The sequence below is a fragment of the Pristiophorus japonicus genome, chromosome 8 (assembly GCF_044704955.1).
Source record: "Pristiophorus japonicus isolate sPriJap1 chromosome 8, sPriJap1.hap1, whole genome shotgun sequence".
NCBI lineage: Eukaryota > Metazoa > Chordata > Chondrichthyes > Pristiophoridae > Pristiophorus > Pristiophorus japonicus.
Window position 1 is genome coordinate 105,064,066 of NC_091984.1, and position 23,622 is coordinate 105,087,687.

At 44.9% G+C, this 23,622-nt stretch overlaps 1 protein-coding gene and 2 pseudogenes across 1 annotated transcript in view; 1 reads left to right on the plus strand and 2 right to left on the minus strand.

Moving 5' to 3' along the window:
- Window positions 1-18,862: 18,862 nt before the first annotated feature.
- Window positions 18,863-23,622, plus strand: part of acot11a (acyl-CoA thioesterase 11a) — a 132,173-nt gene continuing 127,413 nt past the window's right edge. The window contains exon 1 of the mRNA XM_070886169.1: window positions 18,863-18,890. The gene's annotated coding sequence lies outside the window, so the exon portion shown is untranslated. The remainder of the gene's footprint in view (window positions 18,891-23,622) is intronic.
- On the minus strand, window positions 19,420-19,622 carry LOC139269907 (U2 spliceosomal RNA; annotated as a pseudogene).
- Window positions 19,746-19,974, minus strand: LOC139269928 (U2 spliceosomal RNA; annotated as a pseudogene).

Below are 23,622 nucleotides of genomic sequence, written 5' to 3' on the forward strand. Positions count from 1 at the left end.
CAGGGTTACGGACCTAGAGCTGGTAATTGGGATTAGATTGGATGACCTTTTGTTGGATGGCGCAGATATAATGGTAATACTGCAGGGAATAGAATACATCCAGGGTGATCTCCTGGATGGGTTGGCGAGGAATTTTCCCAGATTTTTATCTGGTTTTTGGCTCTCCCAGAAGATCACATGGCTCCGGTTGGGGTGGAGTGTGGATGTTTTTCAGTATAAGGGTTGTCGCAGTTGTGTGAGGCGGACTGGTTGGGCTGGGTGCTCTTTGCCTTTCCGTCATTGTTCATAGGTTTATATGTAACCTTTAGGGCTGCTGACCAAGGGCCGTGCGGTTCTTTGTCGGCCGGCGCAGACACGATGGACCGAAATGGCCTCCTTCTACGCTGTAAATTTCTATGTTTCTGTCTCTCTCTGACTGTTTGGGGTCTATAATACACTCCCATCAGTGCGATTGCCTCTTTTTTGTTCTTCAATTCGACCCATATCGCCTCATTTGATAATCCTTCCAACATATTATCCCTCCTCACAGCTGTAATTGTTTCTTTAATCAATATTGTGACCCCCCCTTCCTTTTTTATCCCCCTCTCTGTTCTGGCTGAAAACCCTGTAACCAGGAATGTTGAGCTGCCATACCTGCCCTTCTTACAGCCATGTCTCAGTAATATCTATAATATCATACTCCCAAGTGTCTATCTGTGCCCTCAGGTCCGCTGCCTTATTCCCTATACTCACTACATTGAATTATATACCATTTAACACTGCCAAACTTCCTTGTCTATTTTCTAGCCTTTGTTTCCTCTGTCTTCCAAATTCACATTCAACTTTTCTGTTTCCCAATTCCAGCTTTTCTTCCCTGCCTACTGAATCTATTCTCAGGTTCCCATCCCCCAGCCAAGCTAGTTTAAACCCTCCCCAACAGCACTAGCAAGCGCCCCCGCGAAGATATTGGTCCTGGCTCTGTTAAGGTGCAACCCAACCAGCTTGTACAGGGCCCACCTTCCCCAGAAATGGGCCCAATGCCTCAGGAATCTAAAGCCCTCCCTCCTGCACCATCCTTCTAGCCACGCATTCATCTGTCTTATCCTCCTATTTCTGTACTCACTAGCAAGTGGCACCGGGAGTAATCCGGAGATTACTACCTTTGAGGTTTCTCCTAGCTCCCTAAACTCTGCCTGCAGGATCTCATCCCTCTTTCTACCTATGTCATTAGTACCGATATGGACCACAACCTCTGGCTGTTCACCCTCTCCCCCAGAATGCCCTGCAGCCGCTCGATGACCTCCTTGACCCTGACACCAGGGTGGCAACATACCATCCTGGAGTCACGTCTGCGGCCACAGAAACGCCGGTCTGCTCCCCTAACTATCGAATCCCCTACCACTATTGCTCTTCCACTCTTCTTCCTCCTCCCCGCCTCCCCGCCCTCTGTGCAGCTGAGCCACCCATGGTGCCGTGGACTTGGCTCTGTCTGCACTCCCCAGAGGTACCATCGCCCCACTAGTACTCAGAACAGCATACTGGTTGGAGAGCGAGATGCACGCAGGGGACTCCTGCACGACCTGCCTGGTGGTCCTCTTCTGTCTGGCGGTAACCCACTTCCTCTGTACCTGCACACTCTTAAGCTGAGGGGTGTCCACCTCTAGAAAGGTGCTGTCTGTGAAGTTCTCAGCCTCACGGATGCACTGCAGTGACTCCAGCTGCCGCTCAAGCTCCAAAGCCCGGAGCTCGAGTTGCTGTAGCTGGTAACACTTGCCTGCACATGTGGTCGTCCAGGCTATGCAAAGCATCCAGGACTTTCCACATGGCACAGGATGTGCACTCCATGGGACTGAGCTGCCTTACCATGCCTCTAGTTATTTGACTGTGAATTAAACTATGAACTATTTGACTATGAAATATACTTAAAACTAGAAGACAAAATCACTCACCCGCTATTCACCAATCAGCTGTTTCCCTTGAGCTGACGTCGATTTTTGCCTCTGTTGAGTCGCTCCCACTCTCCACGCTCTTTTATCCTGATCCTCTTCTCCGCCTCCTCTCGGATCCGCCGCCTTATATTTTATTTAATTAATTTGGTTTTTAAGTTTTGAAATATCACTCAATTATCTATTTACAGTTTCAAATCGATAATCACGGCTCTTAATTTACACCAATGCCCTAGTTTTAGAGAAAAATAGAGAAATGCTCCCCATTCAATCACTTGAGATAGGAGATAGTGCGGCAAACAGTAACTTACAGGTAGCAGCCTTAGGGCATGTAAAAAGAATGTTAGAATTGTCCAGCAGATCTCTGAAGTGGAAGATTGGAATGGTGGGGGATGGTAACTAGAATCAGGCCAATGGCACAGGACAGCATGTGGTTACTCAAGGAACAGGAAATGGTTAAGATTAAAACGTAGAACTGAGTTGTAGGGAGCTCCATATTAAGGGGGATTGATGGAATTTTCTACAAGCTCAACCAGGAGTCTGAAATAAAAACAGAAAATGCTGGAACTACTCAGCAGGTTGAGCAGCATGTGAAATGGTGTGTTGCGTCCTAGATCCCTGGGCTCAGGATTTTGACTCGGTGAGTGAATAAGATTCTGTGATGGGAAGGGGAGAGAAGAGCAATAATAGTTTACATGGGAACCCAACAAATCAGTAGGTGCATAATTGAGGTCCTACAATGGAAATTTCGGAGGCTAGGAAAAAGATTGAAGTACTTACAAAAAGAGCGCGAGCAAAGCAAAGGAGATAAAAAGAGTGCGATTAAAAAAAGCTAATTGGGAGCAGCACCAACGGACCTGTGAAGGGAAAAAATAAAATCAAAGTGTGATGTCACAGGAAAGCAGGTAAGTGATTGGTTGGTGAGTATTGCTCACTTTTTCTAAAGTTGGGCATTGGTTTAAATTAAGAGCCGTGATTACAGATTAAAAACTAAACATAGATAAGTGAAATTTTAAAACTTGAAAACCTAATTAGTTAAATATACAATAGAGATGGCAGGGCAGGTGATGTGTTGCAGCTGTAGTGTGTGGGAGCTGGTGGACACCAGTGTGATCCACGGCGACCACATGTGCAGTAAGTGTTGGTGGCTCGAGGAACTTCAGCTCAGAGTTCATGAGTTGGAATCAGAGCTTCAGACACTGCAATACATCAGGGAGAGGGAGAATTACCTGGTCGCTGTGTTCCAGGAGGCAGTTACATCCCTTAGGTTAAATAATTCAAATTTGGTCCGTGGTCAGTGTTGTGTATGTATATATCCTGTACACTCAATGTACAGTTACATAAGACCATTGAATGTATCTTTACACTGTAAACAATATGCCTGTATCACACCAGAGGGTGCAACTGGTGGAGACCTAGGGGTCACCTGCACACCGCAGGTAACCAAGTATAAAAGGGAGCTCACCTTACTGTAACCTCATTCAGGAGCTGCAATAAATGGACTAAGGTCACAAGAGTTCAAGTGCAATACCTTACCTTGTGGAGTCATTACTAGAGTGCTTACAGACACAACAATTGGCAACGAGAATACGAATTTCCACGCGAATAATGGCTAACCTTGGCAACTTTCAACAATTTGCTGATGGGGAAGATTGGGATGCCTTTGTGTAAAGGCTAGAACACTACTTCATCGCCAATGACCTGGCTGGAGAGACACAAACCTCGCTGGCTGATAAGCGCCGAGCTATGCTGCTCAGCAGTTGTGGGCCCACCGTTCATGGCCTTGTCAGGGACTTGCTAGCCCCAGAGAAGACGACAACGAAAACATTTGCGGAGCTCGTAATGTTGATACAGGAACAGCTCAAACCGAAAGAGAGCATCCTCACAGCCAGACACCGGTTCTACACACACCGGCGGCCCGAAAGCCAAGAAATTGCAAAATATGCTGCAGACCTGAGACGATTGGCTGCACTGTGTGACTTTGGCGACCATTTCGCCGAAGCACTGAGGGACATCTTTGTTATTGGAATCAGCCACAAAGGCCTCCTCCACAGGCTGCTCTCTGCGGACACCCTGCAGAAGAGCCAAGCGTTCATGGCCTCGGCCTGCGATTCCAGAAGGATGATGACTCAACCCCAGGACTCTAACAAGGCAAGTACAGTGAACTGAATGGCACCCTTCAAAAGCAAGACTGTGACCCCGAGCCCCGCAACCCTGAGTCCGTCGCAGGGGGCCAACCGGCCAGCCCCATGCTGGCGCTGTGGAGGAAATCACAGGGCCCACCAGTGCCGATACAGAGATTATACTTGCAAAGGCTGTAACACTAAAGGGCATCTACAGCGACTGTATAAACGAAATTTTACTCATCAAGTTGCTGAAGAGTTGTCCGATCACCTGGGCTCTAGCGCTGATGAAGACGAAGAGAGAGTCCAGGAGGCAGCTCAGCCCCAGGAAGAGGTGTACGGAGTGTTTACCTGCTCCACCGAGAGTTCTCTGTTGAAAATAGAAGTTGAAATCAACGGTGTTCCAGTCTCGATGGAGATCGACACAGGGGCGAGACAATCGCTGATGAACCAGGCGGCCTTCCAGAAACTCTGGGACAATCCTATCGAACGACCTAAAATGCTTCCAATCCAGGTGAAGCTGCTCACCTACACAAACGACGCCATCCCAGTCGTTGGCAGCGTGAGTGTCCAGGTGTCCCATGGCGGTGCGATGCACAAGCTATCTTTGTGGATCGTTGCTGGTGATGGTCCAACGCTGCTAGGAAGAAGATGGATAAAGCAAATTCAAATCTGTTAGAGCTTGGAAAGCCTCCAGGCCTCGGCGATCGACGTCCTATGCGTTCCCAAATTTGGATCCATCACAGCACCTGAAGATCCCACTATCCAACTCGACTGCGCGGCGACGATACAGATTGCACAACTCAACGGCGATATGATCCAACCCGAACGACCAGACCTCACCTTCCGGGCCTTGGCAGGACTCCGAAGGAAGATCAATGCAGAAGGCAAATTCCTGGCTTCAGTGGCAGAACCTGGGGAGAAAAGGATAACCGCAGCCTACCTCGTGGAGAGAAAGAAGATTGCGCCCGCACCACGAGGTGAAGTGCCTGAAATCAAGATGGCCGCGACCAGACCACGAGGGGCAGCGTTGAGGGAGCAACACGTGATACCGAGCAGCGAACCGGATTGGGGTAAAGATTGCAAGGCCCTCTTAAAGGGGACCGGCAACCCAGAACAATTAAAGGGACAGTTCCACTTTTTGTACAGCAATGCCGGTGATACTAATGTGAGAGATGTAATTAACAAATGCAAGTATCTAAATGTACCATTGAACAGCGATGCCGGTAGGATATGTGGAAAAGATGTAATTGATTAATACAAGTATCTAAATGTAATATTGTACAGCAATGCCGGTAATATACAGGGAAAATATATAATTGAGGGAAAAGATGCAATTGACAAATGTGAATTAGTACCAGAGTGCGATCGGAGCCAATGTATCATGAATGCAAACGATGGAATAACGTGTGATGCCGGGTTCAATATGCACGCTGACAAAACCAAGGGAAACCTCCCGTTTGGGTAGCACGCTGGACTTGGGTGCTTCAATCATGTAGTCTGTGCCTCCGAGACCAATGTGATGCCTCAGGGAGTGTGGCCACACACACTGGGAGCATACTCACTGCAGGGCCAGCGATCAGCGGATGGCAGAGGTACCATTACTGGCACCCTGCCCCAGATAGGCCCTACCTCTCTGGCCACCAGGGCCAGCACCAGGAGCAAGAGGCCAGCACCCTCCAGCCCTCCTGACGGGACCTGGGATGACCAGGCTCCCACTACTGCTGAAGGGCAGCAGGGAGACCCTCAAAGGAGAATAGGGAGGCCACACATTCCTGTGGCTTTGCCCACCACTAGGCAACAGCAAAGGCCCTGAGACCCAGCCAGAGGAGCGATCCGAGCCCACCCAGCTGGCAGGGGGCGCAGCGCCGTCATCAGACAACCTGAACACAGTCCGGTCACTCTGGAACTAGTGTCCTCACCCACCTGCACCTGCACCTACACCCCAGGGACAAGATTGTAATACCACATATGTACCTTACCTGTAAAATGTACTTGTTCCACTACTGCTAAACCCAAACAGTTATGTAACCAATCCCACTTTTTTTTCCCATTCTCTGTACATGTATGTAAATGCAAATGTCGAGCCACACACATGGTCTATGTATGGGGGGGGGGGGAATGGGAGTATGTAGCCATGAATCACACCCAGAACCCACTCAAACCCCCACTTCAACCTCCAACCTTCCACTGCTGACCATTTCCCAATATCGTGGCAATAAGGACTTGGGGGTCCACAGAAAGAGCGCCATTCCCAAGCACAGACAAAGTGCAAGGGCTTTGGGTACTCAAGTCGAGGGCCAGAGCACACAGTGCAAAGGCCAGTGGCACAAGACTTAGGGGAGAGTGATGTGTATGTATATACCCTGTACACTCAATGTACAGTTCCATAAGACCATTGAATGTACCTTTACACTGTATACAATATGCCTGTACCACCAGAGGGTGCAACTGGTGAAGACCTAGAGGACACCTGTACACTGCAGGTAACCAGGTATAAAAGGGAGCTCACCTTACTGTAACCTCATTCAGGAGCTGCAATAAATGGACTAAGGTCACAACAGGTCAAGTGCAATACCTTACCTCGTGGAGTCATTACTAGAGTGTTTACAGACACAACAGTCAGGGACAGTAGGGTGTCACTGCGAGTGAGGCAGATATGGGGATCCAGAAGGTAGCACTGGAAGAGCCTCTGCCCTTGCACTTGTCGAACAGGTATGAGGTTCTTACGCCCTGTGTAGACGAGAGCAGGGACTGCAGGGAGGATGATCAAACTGACCACTGCACCATGGTACAGGGGGCCATTCAAGTTGGAGGAGTAAAAAGAAATGTAGTTGAGGTAGGGGACAGTATAGTTAGGTGGATAGATACTGTTCTCTGCAGCATAGAGCAGGAGTCTCGAAGGCTGTGTTGCCTGCCCGGTGCCAGGGTTAAGGACATCTCCTCTGGGCTGGAGAGGAATTTCGAGTGAGAAGGGAAAGATCCAACTGTCGTGGTCCATGTCGGTAACAATGACATAGGTAGGACAAAGAAAGAGGTTCTGCTGAGGGTGTATGAGCAGCTAGGGGCCAAATTAAAAAGCAGAACCACAAAGGTAATAATCTCTGGATTACTACCTGAGCCACAAGCAAATTTGCGCAGGGTAAATAAGATCAGAGGAATGAACGCGTGGCTCAGAGATTGGTGTGGGAGAAATGGGTTTTGATGCATGGGGCATTGGCATCAGTACTGGGATAAGAGGGAGCTGTTACGTTGGGATTGGCTTCACTTGAAGCATGCTGGGACCAGTGTCCTGGCAAATCGAATAACTAGGGCTGTAGTTAGGGCTTTAAATTAAATAGTGGGGGAGGGTCCAGGTGAGCGGAAATTTAAAAAGTCAAAGAGAAAGGAGAAGGCCATAGTGCAGGGTAGCGATAGGGGTAATGATAACAGGAAGGGGCGGAGCGTATAAACATAAGAGTGCATCAGAAAGTGGGGTCAGAGTAGGGGAAAATGGTAAAAAGACAAAATGATAAGCTCTTTATCTCAATGCACGCAGCATTCGTAACAAGATAGATGAGTTGACGACACAAATAGAAATAAATGGGTATGATCACATGGATGAACTACAACAATTGTACATCCATGTCTGGCGTAAAAATAAAACGGGGAAGGTGGTTCAACCGTGGCTAACAAGGGAAATTAGGGATAGTGTTAAATCCAAGAAAAGGCATATAAATTGGCCAGAAAAAGCAGCAAACCTGAGGACTGGGAGAAATTTAGAATTCAGCAGAGGAGGACTAAGGGTTTAATTAAGAGGGGTAAAATAGAGTATGAGAGTAAGCTTGCAGGGAACATAAAAACTGACTGCAAAAGCTTCTATAGATATGCGAAGAGAAAAAGATTAGTGAAGACTAATGTAGGTCCTTTGCAGTTAGAATCAGGTGAATTCATAATGGGGAACAAGGAAATGGCAGACCAATTGAACAAATACTTTGGTTCTGTCTTCACTAAGGAAGACACAAATAACCTCCTGAAAATTTCCCTTGTTAGCCACGGTTGAACCACCTTCCCCGTTTTATTTTTACGCCAGACATGGATGTACAATTGTTGTAGTTCATCCATGTGATCATACCCATTTATTTCTATTTGTGTCGTCAACTCATCTATCTTGTTACGAATGCTGCGTGCATTGAGATAAAGAGCTTATCATTTTGTCTTTTTACCATTTTCCCCTACTCTGACCCCACTTTCTGATGCATGGGGCATTGGCATCAGTACTGGGATAAGAGGGAGCTGTTACGTTGGGATTGGCTTCACTTGAAGCATGCTGGGACCAGTGTCCTGGCAAATCGAATAACTAGGGCTGTAGTTAGGGCTTTAAATTAAATAGTGGGGGAGGGTCCAGGTGAGCGGAAATTTAAAAAGTCAAAGAGAAAGGAGAAGGCCATAGTGCAGGGTAGCGATAGGGGTAATGATAACAGGAAGGGGCGGAGCGTATAGGCCCGAGGGTCTAGCGAGAAGGAGGAACTGAGGGAAATCCTTATTAGTCAGGAAATGGTGTTAGGGAAATTGATGGGATTGAAGGCCGATAAATCCCCAGGGCCTGATGGTCTGCATCCCAGAGTACTTAAGGAAGTGGCCCTAGAAATAGTAGATGCATTGGTGTTCATTTTCCAACATTCCACGGACTCCGAATCAGTTCCTATGGCTTGGAGGGTAGCTAATGTAACCCCACTTTTTAAAAAAGGAGGGAGAGAGAAAACAGGATGTTAGCCTGACATCGGTAGTGGGGAAATTGCTAGAATCAATTATTAAAGATATAATAGCAGCGCACTTGGAAAGCAGTGACAGGATAGGTCCAAGTCAGCATGGATTTATGAAAGGGAAATCATGCTTGACAAATCTAGAATTTTTTGAGGATGTAACTAGTAGATTGGATAAGGGAGAACCAATGGATGTGGTGTATTTGGACTTTCAAAAGGCTTTTGACAAGGTCCCACACAAGAGGTTAGTGTGCAAAATTAAGGCACATGGGATTGGGGGTAATGTATTGACGTGGATAGAGAACTGGTTGGCAGACAGGAAGCAAAGAGTAGCAATAAACAGGTCCTTTTCAGAATGGCAGGCAGTGACTAGTGGGGTACCGCAAGGTTCAGTGCTGGCCCCCCAGCTATTTACAATATACATTAATGATTTAGACAAAAGAATTGAATGTAATATCTCCAAGTTTGCAGATGACACTAAGCTGGGTGACGGTGTGAGCTGTGAGGAGTATGCTAAGAGGCTGCAGGGTGACTTGGATAGGTTAGGTGAATGGGCAAATGCATGGCAGATGCAGTATAATGTGGGTAAGTGTGAGGTTATCCACTTTGGTGGCAAAAACAGGAAGGCAGATTATTATCTGAATGGTGACAGATTAGGAAAAGGGGAGGTGCAATGAGACCTGGGTGTCATGGTACATCAGTCATTGAGAGTTGGCATGAAGATACAGCAGGCAGTAAAGATAGCAAATTACATGTTGACTTTCATAGCAAGAGGATTTGCGTATAGGAGCAGGGAGGTCTTGCTGCAGTTGTACAGGGCCTTGGTGAGACCACACCTTGAGTATTGTGTGCAGCTTTGGTCTCCTAATCTGAGGAAGGACATTCTTGCTATTGAGGGAGTGCAGCGAAGGTTCACCAGACTGATTCCTGGGATGGCAGGACTGACATAAGAAGAAAGACTGGATCGACTAGGCTTATATTCACTGAAATTTAGAAGAAAGAGAGGGGATCTCATAGAAGCATATAAAATTATGATGGGATTGGACAGGGTTAGATGCAGGAAGAATGGTCCCGATGTTGGGGAAGTCCAGAACCAGGGGTCACAGTCTAAGGATAAGGGGTAAGCCATCTAAGACCGAGATGAGGAGAAACTTTTTCACCCAGAGAATGATGAACCTATGGAATTCTCTACCACAGAAAGTTGTTGAGTCCAGTTCGTTGCATATATTCAAAAGGGAGTTAGATGTGGCGCTTACGGCTAAAGGGATCAGGGGGTCTGGAGAGAAGGCAGGAGTGGGGTACTGAGGTTGCATGATCACATTGAATGGTGGTGCAATCTTGAAGATCTGAATGGCCTGCTCCTGCACCTATTTTCTATGTTTCTATCTGATAGCAGAGATTACAGAGACATGGTTGTAAGGTGACCAAGACTGGAGTATTTGACATTTCGGACGGATACGCAGAAAGGTAAAGGAGATGGGATAGATCTGTTAATAAAAGGATGAGAACAGTGCAGTAGTGAGAAATTATGTTGGCTCAAAAGATCAAGATGTAGAATCCGTTTGGGTGGAGATAAGAAATAATCAGGGAAAGAAGTCAGTAGTGTGTGTAGTCTATAGGCCCCCTAATATTAACTACACTGAACGACAGAGTATAAATCAAGAAATAATGAAGGCTTATAAGAAAGGTACTGCAATAATCATGGGTGATTTTAATCTTCCTACAGATTGGACAAATCAAATTGGCAAAGGTAGCCTGGAGGAAGAGTTCATAGAGTGTATTTGGGTTGGTTTCTTAGAACAATACGTTGTGGAATCTACTAAGGAGCAGGTTATTTTAGATCTGGAAATGTGTAATGAGATGGGATTAATGAATGATCTCATAGTAAAGGATCTTCTCGGGAAGAGTGATCATAGCATGTTAGAATTTCAAATTCAGTTTGAGGATGAGAAATTACAAAGGTACGAAGGCAGAGTTGGCTAAAGTGGACTGGGAAAATAGATTAAAGGGTAAGAAGGTAGATGAGCAGTGGCAGACTGCAATGGAGATATTTCGTAACTCTCAGCAAAGATATATTCCAGTGAGAAAGACACTAAGAAAAGGATGAACCATCTGTGGCTAACTAAGGAAGTAAAAGATGGTATCAAATAGAAAACAAAGGCATACAATGTTGCAAAGTTTTGTGGTCAGCCAGAGGATTTGGAAATTTTTAGAAACCAGCAAAGGACGATGACAAAAATAATAGTGAGAAGATAGATTATGAGAGTAAACTAGCAAGAAATATAAAAACAGATAGTAAGAGCTTCTACAGGTATATAAAAAGGAAGAGATTAGGTAAGCAAACATTGGTTACTTAGCGGATGAGAGTGGGGAATTAATAATGGGAAACGGGGAAATGGTGGAGACTTTGAACAAATATTTTGTATCGGTCTTCACGGTAGAAGACACTAAAAGCATCCCAATAATAATCAAGGGGCTATAGGGAGGGGGGAACTTAAAACAATCACTGTCATCAGAGAAAAAGTACTTGGTAAACTCATGGGACTAAAGCCGGACAATCCCCCGGACCTGATAACCTGCATCCTCGGGTCTTTAAAGAAGGGGCTGCAGAGATAATGAATGCATTGGTTGAAATCTACCAAAATTCCTTGGATTCTGGAGAGGTCCCAGCAGACTGGAAAACCACAAATGTAATGCCCCTATTTAAGAAAGGAGGGAGACAGAAAGCAGGAAACTATAGACCAGCTAGCCTAATATCTGTCATTGGGAAAATGCTGGAGTTCATTATTAAGGAAGTAGTAGCAGGACATTTAGAAAATCATAATACAGTCAAGCAGAGTCAGCATGGGTTCATGAAAGAGCAATCATTTTTGACAAATTTTCTCGAGTTCTTTGAGGATGTAATGAGCAGGGTGGATAAAGAGGAACCAGTAGATGTTGTGTATTTGGCTTTCCATAAGGCATTCGAAAAGGCTGCTGCAAAAGGTAAGAGTTCACGGGGTTGGGGTAATATATTATCATGGATAGAGGATTGGGTAACTAATAGAAAACAGAGAATCAGGATAAATGGGTCATTTTCAAGTTGGCAAACTGTAACTAGTGGGGTGCCACAGGGATCAATGCTGGGACCTGAATTATTTACAATCTATATTAATGACTTGGGTGAAGAGGCTGAGTGTAATGTAACCAAATTTGCTGATGATACAAAGATAGGTGGGAAAGCAAGTTGTGAGGAGGACACAAAGAATCTGCAAACAGATTTAGATAGGCTAAGTGAGTGGGCAAACATTTGGCAGGTGGCTTATAATGTGGGAAAATGTGAGGTTATCCACTTAGGTAGGAAAAATAAAAAAGCAAATTATTATTTAAATGGGGAGAGATTACAAAATGCTGCGGTGCAGAGGGATCTGGGAGTCCTTGTACATGAAACACAAAAAGTTAGCATGGAGGTACAGCAAATAATCAGAAAGGTAAATGGAATCTTGGCCTTTAGTGCAAGGGGGATAGAGTATAAAAGTAGGGAAGTCCTGCTACAACTGTACAGGGTGTTGATGAGACCACACCTAGAGTACTGTATACAAGTTTTTGTCTCCTTATTTAAGGAAGGATATACTTTCTTTGGAGGCAGTTCAGAGAAGGTTCACCTAGGTTGATTCCTGAGATGAAGAGGCTGTCTTATAAAGAAAGGTTGAGCATGTTGGGCCTATAATCATTGGAGTTTAGAAGAATAGAGGTGATCTTATTGAAACGATTAAGATTATGAGGGGCTTGACAGGATAGATGCAGAGAGGATGTTTCCCCTCGTGGGGAATCTAGAACTAGGGGGCATAGTTTTAGAATAAGGGGTCGGCCATTTAAAACAAAGATGAGGAGGAATTTCTTCTCTCAGATAGTGAATCTGTGGAATTCTCTACCCCAGAGAGCTGTGGAAGTTGGGTCATTGAATATATATTGAATAGAAGATGGCAATAGACAGATTTTTGAACGATAAGGGAGTCAAGGGTTATCGAGAGCGGGCAGGGAAGTGGAAACATAGAAAATAGGTGCAGGAATAGGCCATTCGGCCCTTCGAGCCTGCACCACCATTCAATAAGATCATGGCTGATCATTCACTTCAGTACCCCTTTCCCGCTTTCTCTCCATACCCCTTGATCCTTTAGCCATAAGAGCCATATCTAACTCCCTCTTGAATACATCAATGAACTGGCATCAATATCTCTCTGCGGTAGGGAATTCCACAGGTTAACAACTCTTTGAGTGAAGAAGTTTCTCCTCATCTCAGTCCTAAATGGCTTACCCCTTATCCTTAGATTATGTCCCCTGGTTCTGGACTTCCCCAACATCGGGAACATTCTTCCTGCATCTAACCTGTCCAGCCCCGTCAGAGTTTTATATGTTTCTATGAGATCCCCTCTCATCCTTCTAAACTCCAGTGAATACAGGTCCAGTCGATCCAGTCTCTCCTCATACGTCAGTCCTACCATCCCGGGAATCAGTCTGGTGAACCTTTGCTGCACTCCCTCAATAGCAAGAACGTCCTTCCCCAGATTAGGAGACCAAAACTGAACACAATATTCCAGGTGAGGCCTCACTAAGGCCCTGTACAACTGCAGTAAGACCTCCCTGTTCCTATACTCAGATCCCCTAGCTATGAAGGCCAACATGCCATTTGCCTTCTTCACCGCCTGCGGTACCTGCATGCCAACTTTCAATGACTGATGTAGCATGACACCCAGGTCTCGTTGAGACCAAGATCAGATCAGCCATGATCTTATTGAATGGCAGAGCAGGCTCGAGGGGCCAAAAGGCCTACTACTGCTCCTATTTCTTATGTTCTTGTGTTCCAGAGTAGGAATCTTAGTATGACTCCTTGTCATGGACTGGACAAAGTAGTGAGACACAGGTTAGGCAGGCCTATGCATGGCTCAAGACAAAGGATGAAACACAGCATTTCAAGTTCTTGGGCCACAAATAACAGAAAGATAAGGGAGAAGGCATTATTGAATGTGTCCCTATCTAATGAGGACAGAGTAATCAGCCAAGTTGGAGTAAGGGAACATTTGGAACGATAAAGTTGTTAATTTTAAGGGTGAACTGGGAACAGAACAAATAGTATAAAAAATTAAAATTGAATATCAGGAAAAGAAAAGAAAGACTTGGATTTATATAGCGCCTTTCACGACCACCGGACATCTCAAAGCGCTTTACAGCCAATGAAGTACTTTTGGAGTGTGGTCACTGTTGTAATTTAAGAAATGTGGCAGCCAATTTGCGCACAAGCAAACTCCCACAAACAGCAATGTGATAATGACCAGATAATCTGTTTTTTTGTTATGTTGATTGAGGGATAAATATTGGCTACGACACCGGGGGTAACTCCCATGCTCTTCTTCAAAATAGTGCCATGGGATCTTTTACATCCACTTGAGAGAGCAGACAGAGCCTCGGTTTTTGATGTCGCATCTGAAAGACGGCATCTCCAATAGTGCAGTGCTGCCTGCACTGGAGTGTCAGCTTAGATGTCTTTGTGCTCAAGTCCCGAGAGTTGGACTTGAACCCATAAGCTTCTGACTCAGAGGCGAGAGTGCTACCCACTGAGCCACAGCTTACACTTTGTGGAGATGAAATGCTGTAAAAAGGAATAAAACAGGAAGAACTATTTAAAGGGAATAATGTGGAGAAAAATGGGAATATTTTCAAGTGTTTCTCATGTTGCAGATGCTATTTACTCCATAAACAAATGAAACATAGAAACATAGAAAATAGGTGCAGGAGTAGGCCATTCGGCCCTTCGAGCCTGCACCGCCATTCAATAAGATCATGGCTGATCATTCCTTCAGTACCCCGTTCCTGCTTTCTCTCCATACCCCTTGATCCCCTTAACCGTAAGAGCCATATCTAACTCCCTCTTGAATATATCCAATGAACTGGCATCAACAACTCTCTGCGGCAGGGAATTCCACAGGTTAACAACTCTCTGAGTGAAGAAGTTTCTCTTAAATGGCCTACCCCTTATCCTAAGACTATGTCCCCTGGTTCTGAACTTCCCCGGGAACATCGGGAACATTCTTCCCGCATCTAACTTGTCCAGTCTCGTCAGAATCTTTTATGTTCATCAACCATCCTGCACTTTGATCTATTTTCCCAGTCCACTTCAGCCAACTCAGCCCTCATTCCTTTGAAGTCTCCTTTATTTAAGCTGAGTACACTGGTTGAAATCCAACTTTCTCACCCTCCATCTGAATTTGAAATTCAACCATGCTATGGGCTTTCATTCCAAGGGGATCCTTTACTGAGAGAATGTTTATTAATCCTGTCTCATTACACAGGAACAAACAACAGAGTACAACAGACTTGAATGTAAAGATTAGTCATTGGAAAATAGGAACAGGAGTAGGCCATTCGGCCCTTGCCTGTTCCGCCATTCATAGCTGATCTGTATCTTAACTCCATTTACCTGCCTTGGTTCCATATCACTTATACCCTTAAACTAACATAAATCTATCAATCTGAGTTTTGAAATTTTCAACTGACCTAGTCTCAACAGCTTTTTGAGGGGGAGAGGCTCAGCATCTTCCTTCATCTGATGTGCCAACAGGAACATTTTCTTGAAACATCACCTGCCTCCTCCCCTCCCTAATTTACTGCTTTATCACCTTTAAGCTGGACTTTTCCAATGCTCAATTTGCCAGCCTCCCAACTTTCACCCTCTATAAACTACAAGTTTATCCATGACACCACAGTCTCACCTGCACTAATCACACTCTTTCTCACCCGTTTCAGTGGCTTTTCGTGCCACAATCAACCAAGATTCCCACCTTCATATCCCTCCATGACCTCACCGCCCCACGTCCTCTCTGTTCATCTTTCAGCCCTAGCTTGTTCTAGTTTCCCACTCACTCAGCCACTTTGCCCCCACCCTCTGAAACTCCTTCCCTCAGCATTTCCTCCAACAGTCTCAAGGATCTTCAGCCCTCCTAACCCCAGCTACACTGCGTTGTAAAGTACTCAGAAGGATCTCTGTAACCTCCTCCAGCCCTAGAACCTTCTGTGATCTCTTTGCTCCTCCAATTCTGGCCTCTTGCGCATCCCCGCTTTTAACTGCTCCACCATTGGTGGCCGTGCCTTTAGCTACTTAGGTCCTAAGCTATGGAATTCCCTCCCTAAACCTTACTCCCCTCCTTTAACTAAATATTGGGAAGACCGAAGCCTTTGTCTTATCCCCGCCATAAACTCCGTTCCGTAGCCACTGACTCCATAACGCTCCTTGGCAACTGTCTAAGGCTGAACCAGACTGTTCGCAACCTTGGTGTCATATTTGACCTTGAGATGAGCTTCTGGCCACATATCCACGCGGTCACTCAGATGGCCTATTTCCAGCTCCGTAACATTATTTGACCCCGCGCCCCTGCCTTAGCTCCTCTGCTGCAGAAAACCTCATCCATGCCTTTGTTGCCTCCAGACTTGACTATTCCAACGCACACCTGGCTGGCCTCCCACATTCTACCCTCTATAAATGTGAGGTCATCAAAAACTCTGCTGCCCTAACTTGCACCAAGTCCTGCTCACCCATCACTGACCTACACTGGCTTCTAGTTAAGCAACATCTCAATTTTCAAATTCTTATCCTCGCTTTCAAATCCCTGCATGGCCTCGCCCCTCCCTAGCTCTGTAACCTCCTCCAATTCTTGCATTTTGCACATCCACAATTTTAGTTGCTCCACCATTGGCGGCCGTGCCTTCAGCTGCCAAAGCCCGAAGCTCTGGTATTCCCCCCTTAAGCCTCTCCACCTCTCTTTCCTTCTTTAAGACTTTCCTTAAAACATAGAAAATAGGTGCAGGAGTAGGCCATTCGGCCCGTCAAGCCTGCACCACCATTCAATATGATCATGGCTGATTATGCAACTTCAGTACCCTATTCCTGCTTTCTCTCCATACCCGTTGATCCCTTTAGCTGTAAGGGCCACATCTAACTCCCTTTTGAATATATCTAATGAACTGGCCTCAACAACTTTCTGTGGTAGAGAATTCCACAAGTTCACAACTTTCTGAGTAAAGAAGTTTCTCCTCATCTCGATCCTAAATGGCTTACCATTTATCCTTAGACTGTGACCCCTGGTTTTGGACTTCCCCAACATCGGGACCATTCTTCCTGCATCTAACCTGTCCAATCCCATCAGAATTTTATATGTTTCTATGAGATCCCCTCTCATTCTTCTAAATTCCAGTGAATATAAGCTGAGTCGATCCAGTCTTTCTTCATCTGTCAGTCCTGCCATCCCGGGAATCAGTCTGGTGAACCTTCACTGCACTCCCTCAATAGCAAGAATGTAGATTAGGAGACCAAAACTGTACACAATATTCCAGGTGTGGCCTCACCAAGGCCCTGTACAACTGCAGTAAGACCTCCCTGATCCTATATTCAAATTCTCTCGTTATGAAGGCCAACATGCCATTTGCCTTCTTCACCGCCTGCTGTACCTGCATGCCAACTTTCAATGACTGATGTACCATGATACCCAGGTCTCGTTGAACCTCCCCTTTTCCTAATCTGTCATCATTCAGATAATATTCTGCCTCCCTGTTTTTTGCCACCAAAGTGGATAACCTCACATTTATCCACATTATACTCACCTAACTTGTCTTAGTCACCCTGCAGCCTCTTAGCATCCTCCTCACAACTCACTGCCACCCAGCTTAGTATCATCTGCAAACTTGGAGATATTACATTCAATTCCTTCATCCAAATCATTAATGTATATTGTAAATAGCTGGAGGCCCAGCACTGAACCTTGCGGTACCCCACTAGTCACTGCCTGTCATTCTGAAAAGGACCCATTTATTGCTACTCTTTGCTTCCTGTCTGCCAACCAGTTCTCGCTCCACGTCAATATATTACCCCCAATACTATGTGCTTTAATTTTGCACACTAACCTCTTGTGTGCGACCTTGGTTTTTCCTTGACCACTCTGCTAGTTACATCCTCAAAAAATTCTAGAAGATTTGTCAAGCATGATTTCCCTTTCATAAATCCATGCTGACTTGGACCGATCCTGTCACTGCTTTCCAAATGCGCTGCTATTACTTCTTTAATAATTGATTCCAACATTTTCCCCACTACCGATGTCAGGCTAACCGGTCTATAATTCCCTGTTTTCTCTCTTCCTCCTTTTTTTAAAAAAAAGTGGGGTTACATTAGCTACCCTCCAATCCATAGGAACTGATCCAGAGTCTATAGAATGTTTGAAAATGACCACCAATGCGACCACAATTTCTAGGACCACTTCCTTAAGTACTCTGGGATGCAGACTATCAGGCCCTGGGGATTTATTGGCCTTCAATCCCATCAATTTCCCTAACACAATTTCCTGACGAATAAGGATTTCCTTCAGTATCTCCTTCTCGCTAGACCCTCGATCCCCTAGTATTTCCAGAAGATTATTTGTGTCTTCCTTAGTGAAGACAGAACCAAAGTATTTGTTCAATTGGTCTGCCATTTCTTTGTTCCCCATTATAAATTCACCTGATTCTGACTGCAAGGACCTACATTAGTAGTTTTCTCTTCACATATCCATAGAAGCTTTTGCAGTCAGTTTTTACGTTCCTTGCAAGCTTACTCTCATACTCTATTTCCCCCCTCCTAATTAAACCCTTTGTCCTCCTCTGCTGAATTCTAAACCTACTGCTTTGATCTGCCCTAGGTGTCTCCTAGGTGTCAAATTTTGTTTGGTAACACTCCTGTGAAGCGCCTTGGAGCCTTTTACTACTTTAAAGGTGCTGTATAAATGTAATTGTTTATCAGGAATGCTACAGAAAATATTAGTTGTAATAATTCAAGAGAGCAGGGATAGTATCTGGACCCAGAGGACTGCCAGACTCTACAAAACCTAGTCCAGGTATCCAGGAGAGAAAAATGAGCAAAATGAAACCAAGCGCACAACTTGTGGCGGCCGCCCGGAGGAGTAGCGAAGGGTTGGCCAAGAGCCAGGTTTGCCTCCCTGGGATAGGTCTGGGGGACAGACATTCACCCACTGCGTGCCGCTATTGCTTCTGTCAGTCGGAGGCACCGCTCCAGGTGGACAGTGACGGGCGAGTCGGTGAGTAACAAACTTAGGGACAGTCAGGGCTTTCGTCCGGACTCGATCCCCGGGCTGCGCGGGGGTCCTCCCCCCGGCCGGCTCCTCTCGCTCGCAGGGCTCCAGCTCTCGAAACGTGCAAGCGGAAAAGCGAATTATGTCAAAGTCCCGTTCGGCCTGTGCTGGAGAGCGGGGCCGATGGGAGAGGGCAGTCCGTACTGCCCACCCCCCTGTGCTACTAACGCTCTCTGAAGTTCCTGTCGTTTTCTGATCCTGACCAGAGCTGGGCTCCGTGCGGGCTGGAGATTGCACAAGCCCCAGTGACGGCTCATGTGGTGACGCTCAGCCTGCGGGCAACTCGCAATCGCAAATCGCCTTTCCTCTCACTTGGCTACATTTAATAATAGTTTATTCATTTTTCATTCGTTTTTTATATATTTTTTTTTCGTAGCCAATCGTTCCAATTCTTTGTCAAATCACAAACGCCAGAGGTCACCCTGGGTCCATTCAAGGATCACTCTGCGCCAATGCTCTTAGCCAAAAGGCCTAGAGCCACTGCACCGTTCCTGGAAGTACTGCAATACCAGGTTCGTGCCATGGAGGTGGATGGGTCAAGCCACCCCACCCACCTCCTATTTCCAAAAAAGCAAGCATATACCTTCCTGATCCAGGGAGAACCACCTTGGGGTTATGGTGGTTACTCCCCTGTCAGGTCAGTTACGCATGATCTTAGCCAAAAGGCCAAGAAGCGTTATATTTTTTTTTAATAAATTCGTAGCCAATCGTTCCAATTCTTTGTCAAATCACAAACGCCAGAGGTCACCTTGCATATGCCAAGGATCACTCTGCGCCAATGCTCTTAGCCAAAAGGCCTAGAGCCACTGCACCGTTCCTGGAAGTACTGCAATACCAGGTTCGTGCCATGGAGGTGGATGGGTCAAGCCGCCCCACACACCTCCGTGGAGGTGGATGGGTCAAGCCACCCCACCTCCTGTTTCCAAAAAAGCAAGCATATACCTTCCTGACCAGGGAGAAACCACCCAGAGGTCATGGTGGCTGGTCAGGTCAGTTACGCATGATCTTAGCCAAAAGGCCGAGAAGCGATAGCACTTGATAGCACTTCAGGAACTACTGTGGTTCGTAGAATACTTGTTGGAACTTTGTGACCTTCAGCTTGTGAGTATATTTCGCATATCCACGACTAAGTGGGGGAAACTTTATCTTTTATTTTTAGCCTTATAAGTTTTGTATTTGACTTGCATTTATATAGCACCTTTTACATCCGCAGGACGTGCCAAACAAACTAATGAATTGCTTTTGTAGTGTAGTCACTGCTTATATTTCAGAGGGAAACATGACAGCCAATCAGCATACAGGAAGGTTACAGGAAGGTCCCACTAACAATAAATGAGATGCATAAATAATACAGCTGTAACAGAAGATGCTGGAAATACTCAGCAGGTCATCAACCTGAAACGTTAACTCTGTTTCTCTTTCCACAGATGCTGAATATTTCCAGCATGTTCTGTTTTTATTTCAAATTTTCAGCATCCACAGTATTCTGCTTTTGTATAAATGAGATACAGGACCAGGTAATCTGTTCTAGTGGTGTTGGTTGAAGGATTAATGTTTGCCAGGGCACCAAGAGAACTGTCCTGCTCTTCAGAAAAGTGCCTTGGGATCCTTTACTTTATCTTAACAAGCAGACTAGGTCTCAGTTTAATGGTTCATTTGAAAGATGACATTTCCAACAGTGCAGCAGTCCCTCAATACTGGTGACCTGTCAGCCTAGATTATGTGGTTAAATCCCAGAGTGGGGATTTAATGCACAACCATTTGATAAATGTGTGACTGTTAACAATGAGCCAAGCTGACACTTAATAGCCTGTTTTCATATACATTGTCTATGCTTCTCAGCATTTCAAATGCAAGGATTGTGTTCCCTCCTCAATCTTACTCCATTTTCTATTTCCATTAAAAATAAGATCTTTAAGTTTCTACTGGTAATTCAGAGCTCAAAAGTCCCAGAATCATCCTCGTTGCTCTTCCCCGTCATTTAAACATTGCCATTCTTACAATAGCTGCCACAAACGATTCAACAAATTGTACCTTAATATTGACCCTAAAACATGGACCCTTGTTCCTTTTGGAAAAAGCCCCAATAAATCATTATTGGTTTGTTTTTTCCACCCACCCAAAAAAGCTGCTTGTCTTTAATTTTGTAAAAATGAAGGGCAAGAAGTAGTAAGTTTGAAGGGAAAAGAGCTGGCGATTCATTTCAATGCAATGAACTATACATTTTTGGGGGAAATGGTGAAATATAAAAAATTTTAAGTGAAGGAACAGAGAGTGTGAGCTAGATGTGCAGATATAGTGCAAAGATCATTAAAGGTGGAATTGCAGGGAGAAAAGACCATAAAAAAGCAAAAGAGATTTTGGGTTTTATATACAGGAGCATTGAATGTAAAAGTGAGGAGAAAGGTTAGGCCACAGTTGGAGTTCTGGGCACACTTCTAGGAAGGATATTAGAGCCATGGAAGGTTTCAGTGCCGATACACTGGAATTATGCCAGCAATGAAAGGTTATACTTATGAAGAAATGCTCAAAAAAGTTTTATTTCCAAACTGAAATAGAGAAGGTTCAGAGGGAATCCAAGACATTTTCAATATTTTGATTGGTTTTGGGAGGGCAAATAAGGAAAGATTATTTCTACTGATTAGCATATCAGGAACTAAGGAACATGGAGCATAGACTGAGGATTATCACAAAAAAAATGAGGCGAGAAGTCAGGGGAAAAAAACCTCGCAGAGGGTTATTAGAACATGGAATGTTTTACAACAAGTGGCAAATGAAGCAGAGACTATAACATGATTTACAAGGAAACTGGATAAGTATCTGAAAACGAAAAATATAAAAGGATACCGAGAATGGACAACAGAATGGATTAAGAGTAGATTGATCCACTTGAAGACCTGATGGTGACCAGTACAGGCCTGATTGGCTGAATGACCTCCTGCTGTCCTGTAATTTATATGTTGTGATGAAGCCGCAATGGTCTGTTTTAATCAGAAAAGTACAAAATTGCCATCTGGCATTTGGTTTCTATTTTGAGTGGTAATACTGTACTCCCTCAGCCAAAAGTTAATCTACACATTAACCTTTTAGGTACAGTAAATTTAACAGTTCTTATTCTTCCTGTCCCTTTTCCTCTCTGCCCCCTTCATGCCACCATGCAGAGCTGTACAGCCTTCAAGTATGTACAGTTTAAACTGGTGGGGCGGAGATAAAGTCAGGCAGCACATTGCACAGATCTGTGATGAAGAATAAACACATCAGGGATCCTCTTTCACAGGGTTAGGCTATTGCTTTGACCTAGTTCAGTTTGTCTCCGAACTGGGTAAGGCTGTCAATTTGTCCCAGGTGAAGTGACCTCACTAGTAACAGAGCTAAAGCCTGGTGCTGCATGAAATATTATTTTTGTATTCCACTTTCCAATTATTATAATTCATTAAATATTTGCATGCACAGCATTTCCCCTTTAAGTAGTAGCTTAGCAATGAGGCTTGGATTTGAATTTATAAGAAAAAGCCTTTGGCAGACAATGTAGCGGATGATGGAGATTGACAAAACAATGAGTCTTTCATTTTCCTCCAATCATGTGAGTTTTTAAGTTGCATAAATCTAATAAATGCAGATTTTTTAAAAAGTCATAATTGCTGTGTTAATGCCCTGATGGGTCAGTGAGTAAATGTACACAGTACCTAGTGTGATACTAGGCCATAGAGACCAGGAACATAAGAAATAGGAGCAGGAATAGGCCATTTGGCCCTTCAAGCCTGCTCCATCATTCAACAAGATCATGGCTGATCTTTCACCTCAACTCCGCCTTCCTGCACTATCCCCATATCCCTTAATCCCTTTGTTCCCAAAAATGCATCGACCTGTGTCTTGAATATTCTCAATGACTGAGCATTCACAGCTCTCTGGGACAGAGAATTCCAAAGATTCACAACCCACTGAGTGAAGAAATTTCTCCTCATCTCAGTCCTAAATGGCTCACCCTTCATTTTGAGACTGTGTCCCCGTGTTCTAGATTCCCCAGCCAGGGGAAACATCTTCTCAGCATTTAACCTATCAAGCTCCTTAAGAATGCTATCTTTCAATTAGATCTAAACTGTAGGGGATATAGGTCTAGTCTGCTCAATCTCTCCTCATAGGCCATCCCCTCTTCCCAGGAACCAGTCTAGTGAACCTTTGTTGCACTCCCTCTAAGGCAAGTATGTCTTGAGTATGAGAGGAAGTTTGCTGAGAACATAAAAACTGACTGCAAAAGCTTCTATAGATATGTGAAGAGAAAAAGATTAGTGAAAACAAACGTAGGTCCTTTGCAGTCAGATTCAGATGAATTAATAATGGGGAACAAAGAAATGGGGAACAAAGAAATGGCGGACCAGTTAAACAAATACTTTGGTTCTGTTTTCACGAAGGAAGACACAAATAACCTTCCGGAAATACTAGGGGACCGAGAGTCTAGTGAGAAGGAGGAACTGAAGGATATCCTTATAAAGCGGGAAATTGTGTTAGGGAAATTGATGGGATTGAGGGCTGATAGTGTGCATCCCAGAGTACTTAAGGAAGTGGCCATAGAAATAGTGGATGCATTGGTGATCATTTTCCAACAGTCTATCAACTCTGGATCTGTTCCTATGGACTGGAGGGTAGCTAATGTAACACCACTGTTTAAAAAAGGAGG